We start from the raw sequence: 5,819 nt of genomic DNA on the forward strand, positions 1-5,819 counted from the left end.
AAAGAAGATCAAAAGGAAAACCCCAAGACTCAAACCAAAGTCCTGGGGCATCCTTTGGAGGCAGTAACAAAGAAAGGTTAAAAAAAAGGAAGAAGAAATTTCCACAGCTTACGTCCCAGCACCTCTCAAACAAGAAAAGAAGATCGCAAACGGCAAACATTTTTCATCAAAACAGAACACAAAAAATCATCAAAATCACTGTCTTACAGCCTACCAGCAAATCAAGCACACCAAGTAAAAACTATCAAAGGCGCAACCTTTTTTCAAGAAACAGACAAAAAGAAATCTTCAGAAAAAGCGAGGAAAAGATGCAGATTTTCTGGGTATCGGTATCAGACAGAAACAATAGAACATGCAAAGCCCTAAAAAGCATCAAGCAGCAGGAGAAGCAAAAAGGATCATGCAGAAGAGGAAAGAAACTCCTAGAACACACATTTCAACAACAAAATAGGAGCGACAAAAGACAAAAAGATCCAAACTTTCTCCAGCCAAAATCAAAACTTTCTCAAAATAAATGGCGTAAAAGAGAGAAGGAAGACGAACCAAACCTGGAAAATGGGAGAAAAGCTGCAAAAGAAAGCAAAAAGACGGAAAGCAAAATCCAGAAATCACCCCTCTTCCGCGAAAATAGCAACAAAGCAAGCGTCGTAGGAAGGAGCTATGTACCCAAAGCCAGAAACAGAAAGCGAGAGAGTAGATGGAGAAGTTACGAAGAAAGAGTGAAAGAAGAGAAGCCGTTTCCTGAGTGTAAAGTTCAAAAATAAAGAAGTTAAGGGAAACGGGGCAATTAATGCCAAATTAATTGGGGTATTAAACCCTCGCACGTTCCCAAGAACAAAGCACTGATATAAAAGCGCGTGCTTTTAAAGGAAAACGTTCCACATTCAAAAAGGTTCTACAAAAGAAGTCGACAAAATGCTCGAGTTCGGCTTCACCCGAAAAGGATCGAAGTCCTAAACCTAAGACTCGACCTCCAAAAGAAAGACGGAGCTCAAGCAGGGGCACTGTTCATACCCTGGGTAGAGCTATCCGACCCAGGATGATCGGTGACAAAGCGACCGACCTCTTCAGGTCAGACTATCCGACCTCTTCTCAAAAGAGCTTGGCCAAATCGACAGGAAAGCCCAAAAAAGGGCCCAACTCAAGGAATATGACCCAGATCCAAAGGCAGTCCAAGCCTATAATGATAAGGGCGGTTCCCTTGAAGATAAGCTAACCTCACCAGAAGATAAGATAAGATAAGATAACCAACTTATCTAAAAAGGTCACTCTACAACCATTATAAATACACTGGAGTACTGACGTCGGGATTTTTGCCAGTAAAGAATGTCATAAAAACAGTCGCATTGTAGATGTAGTCTCTAAACCGACAGAAATCCCTTCGTACAAACGTTTTGGTTGTCACAAGTAACAAACCCCTTTGAAATTGATAACCGAGTATTCAAACCTCGGGTCGTCTTCTCAAGGAATTGCAGGGAGGTGTTCTTATTATTGGTTATGAGTCTTGTAAATTGGGGGTTTTTAATGTATGAGATAAAAAGCAACAATAGTAAATGGCAGAGGAAATAAAATAATAGCAATAAAAATAAACTCTTGGTAAGGTATTAGAAATTGGAAATCCAGACTCAGTTATCTTGAGTTACTAATTTCTTAACCAAAGCCAAGAATGTAGAAAGCTAAATTAATATCACGAATATCTGGAATACCTCAGATAAAATACATTCAAAGTAGTAAAATCTAACATGGAAAAGTTCATAAGCCAATTGGGCAACATAAATCAAATACAAATAAAAGCATGAGAGTATCTGAAAGTAAAAGAGAAATAAAAAGTAAAAGGAATTTTAAACCTGGATCGAGAGTTACTCCTAAAACTAAGAGAAATCCTAAATCCTAATCCTAAGAGAGAGGAGAGAACCTCTCTCTCTAAAAACTACATCTACTCCTAAAATTATGAATTATGAAAGCTTGTTTTATGAATGGATGTATTCCTCCACTTTATAGCCTCTAATCTGTGTTTTCTGGGCCGCAAACTGGGTCGAAAACAGGCCAGAATTCGCTGGTTTTGAATTTTGCCATGCTGGTTTTTCGTCACTCCGACGCAGCCGCATGGATCACGTGGTCGCGTCGCCTAGCTTCAGGGAAACTATATTATATTATATCAAATCGAAGCCCCGGACGTTAGCTTTCCAATGCAATTGGAACTGCGTCATTTGGACCTCTGTAGCTAAAGTTATAGCCGTTTGAGTGCGAAGAGGTCAGGCTAGACAGCTTAGCAATTTCTCCAACTTATTGTATTCCTTCCACTTTTGCATGCTTCCTTTCCATCCTCCAAGTCATTCCTGCCCTATAATATCTGAAAACACTTAACACACATATCAAGGCATCTAATGGTGATAAGAGAGGATTAATAATAAGCAAATATAAGATCAAAGAAGCATGTTTTCAATCAAAGCACATAACTAGGAAGGCAAATGTAAAACCATGCAAATAGTATGAATAAGTGGGTAAAGAGTAGATAAAAACCACTCAATTGAGCACAAGATAAACCATAAAATAGTGGTTTATCAACCTCCCCACACTTAAACACTAGCATGTCCTCATGCTAAGCTCAAGAGAAACTATAAAGAAATGAAGAGGAATGGTAGAATGCATGAAATGCAACCCATCTATATGAATGCAACTACATGCAAAAAAAATGTTTGTACCTACTTGGTTAAAAGTAAATAAGCTCTTCAAGACAAACATAAACCAGATTTTACTAATTCAAATCATACAATAAAAAGCAAGTAAACTTGTAAGAAGACAGCTCATGAAAGTAGGGAACATAGAATCAAGCATTGAACCTTCACTGGTAGTGTGTATCACTCTAATCTCTCAAGTGTATAGGGTTATTCACTCTACTCTTCTCTAGTCATGCTTTCTAATCCTTGTTCTTCATCTAACCAATCAACAATATTTAATATACCAATGCAAACGTCATGAGGTCTTTTTCAAGGTTGTAATGGGGCTAAGGTAAGGGTAAAGGTATATATATGGCTAAGTGAGCTTTATAAATTGAATCTTTAATTAACCTAAGCTCTCACCTAATATACATATACTCTATATACTTTTAAATTCATGCTTAGCTTCCCATAATTCCCACTTTTGTATAATTCCCATACTCATGTACCAAATTTTCTTTAATTTTTATCACATGTGCATTGATCTTTTATTAAACTTAATATTTGGGGTAATTTTGTCCCCTTATTTATTTATTTATATTATATATATTTTTTTTCTTTTTCTCTCTTTATTTTTTTTTCGTAGAGAAATAAACATAACTTATCAATGCACATGGATTTTCCTATTATTTTTCTATTTTGGTTTTTCATGAGTAGGTTCCCAAATTCCTAATATTCAAATAAATTAAAAACATGTTACATTCCCTTATCAACCCATGTTTCTAAAATTTTCCCACACTTATTTGCTACACAATCTCTATCTTAAGCTAACCAAAGATTCAATTGGGATAATTAATTTGTTTTCCGCTTAAGGCTAGTGATGTGGTTATAGAACAGAAGGGGATTAAAAGCTCAAGGGGCTAACAAAGGTGATGTAAAAGGTAGGCTTATTTGGGGTAAGTGAGTTGATAATCAAATATGGCCTCAATCATACGCAAGCATGTAAATATACTAAACAAAGGACATATAGACTGGAACAAAATACAGATTACAATCATAGAGAAGGAAACACACAGGAATAAAATATTTATGGTTAAATAATGTAACCATGTAAATAAGCTCAAAGTCTCACAGGTTGTGTGTTCTTTGGCTCAAAAACCATGTTCCAAATACAACTTCAAATAAGTTTAACACAAAAATTTTGGTTTTAAATTAGTGAAAATTTTAAAAAAATAGGATCTTAAGAAGAAACTTATTATTTTAACCAAGCAGTAACTAAATGCAAAAATCAAATAAACATGCAATTAAATATGCAAATGCAGCAATTAACAAGGAAAATAAAATATTGGTGTTTGAGATAGGAAAATACTAACCCATGGAGATCGGTATCGACCTCCCCACACTTAAAGATTGCACCGTCCTCGGTGCATGCTAAGATGTGCAAGTTGATGGGGGTTGTGGTTCCTCAGCTGGGGCTCTTTTTGTTCCTTTCCTTGCTCTTGATTTGGGAATGGCTTTCTCTTTTCCTTTCTTGGTGGCCATCCTGAAAAAGGGAAGAGAAAGTAAATTAAATTCAAAGAGATATATATAGCAAGGAAGACAATGGAAAAGGTGGTGATGGATGCACATTAAGATATAACTGACATTATCACATGCTCGCGAGTACATGTGAAAAGCCAACAATGGAAAATAGCTAGTGCATGTAAAGACAAGTGAATGCAAGGTGTTTATTGGCATGCCGGCAAAGGGCATGAGTAGCATAGACCAATCAATACTTTGTAACAAACCATCACGTTTGTATTGACAATTAATTTCAATTAATACAATAGTAAAGGGAGTTTATGAAAAGCAAGCATTCAGAGTAGTAGGATAAAAGATACTGAAAAGCAGTGCACAATGCCATACGGGCGTTTTCACAAACACATAGCATCCATGTTAAATAATCTAATGAAAATAATAAATTGAACATGCAAGCAACCCTTTAAAAATAAATATATATAATTGTCAAATAATTCCTCTAATAATCCACAAGTAAAATATAGAAATAATGACCCAAATAAATTTCTAACACCAATGAAAATAATGCAATAAATGAAAGTATGTAAATAAACTAAAATAAAATAAAAAGAAAAATAAGAGAGATGAGAAGGGAAAGAAGATAAGAAAGAAAGAAGAAAGAAATAAGAAAAGATAAGAAAAATAAGGATTAGAGAAGAAAAGATAAGAAATTTGGCTAATCCGGATAATCTGTGTGCCGCTTGTGATGCGGACGCGTGAGTGACGCGGTCGCGTGGTGCGCAAGAAGGTCAGGTGACGCGGATGCTTGGGGCACGCGTTCGCGTGGGAGGGCTTGGGCTTCCAGCACGAGTCCAGCCCAACTCCAGCATAACTTTCGGCCATGCACCCTTTTGACGTCGATTTTCAGGTCACGCGGCCGCGTGGGTGACGCGGTCGCGTGGGAGGCCAAAGTTCCCATGGGACGCGGACGCATCGGCGACGCGGTCGCGTGGGGTGATTTGTGCCATTGGCACGCCTCCAGCGCTGCTTCTGCGAAACTCTCTGTTCATATTAATATTATCTCTCATCTCCTTGCGACGCGGACGCGTCGCTGATGCGGTCGCGTCGCGTGCTCGCTTTTTTTTTTTTTAATCTGAAAAGATGCAGAATGCAGTGTTAATATGAATGTGATGCAAAACTCCAGGTTCAATATAATAAAATAAAATGAAACTCAAAAACAAATAAAACTAAATAAAAATGAAAAAGGAACAATCATACCATGGTGGGTTGTCTCCCACCTAGCACTTTTAGTTAAAGTCCTTAAGTTGGACATTTGATGAGCTTCCTGTTATGGTGGCTTATGCTTGTATTCATCCAGGAATCTCCACCAATGTTTGTATCTCCAGTAACCTCCGGGGTCCCAAACTAGGCGCAGAAAGCCTTCAAGTAAGTTAAAGCAAGTAACTAGGCCCCAAGAGTGGTGATTGATAGAATGGATTCTGGGGTCCCAGACCTTGCCTTTGCACCCGTCTTTTGGTTGAGCAATATTGTTCCATCCGGGTGGCAAGCAGTCTGAATTCTCACGTAAGCGGCCAAACAACTTCCTAGACCCATTCAGTTGAGCTCTACACCAACCTTTGCATTTAAACTTTGAGCACACAA

This window comes from Arachis ipaensis, chromosome B10 (genome assembly GCF_000816755.2).
Source record: "Arachis ipaensis cultivar K30076 chromosome B10, Araip1.1, whole genome shotgun sequence".
Lineage (NCBI taxonomy): Eukaryota > Viridiplantae > Streptophyta > Magnoliopsida > Fabales > Fabaceae > Arachis > Arachis ipaensis.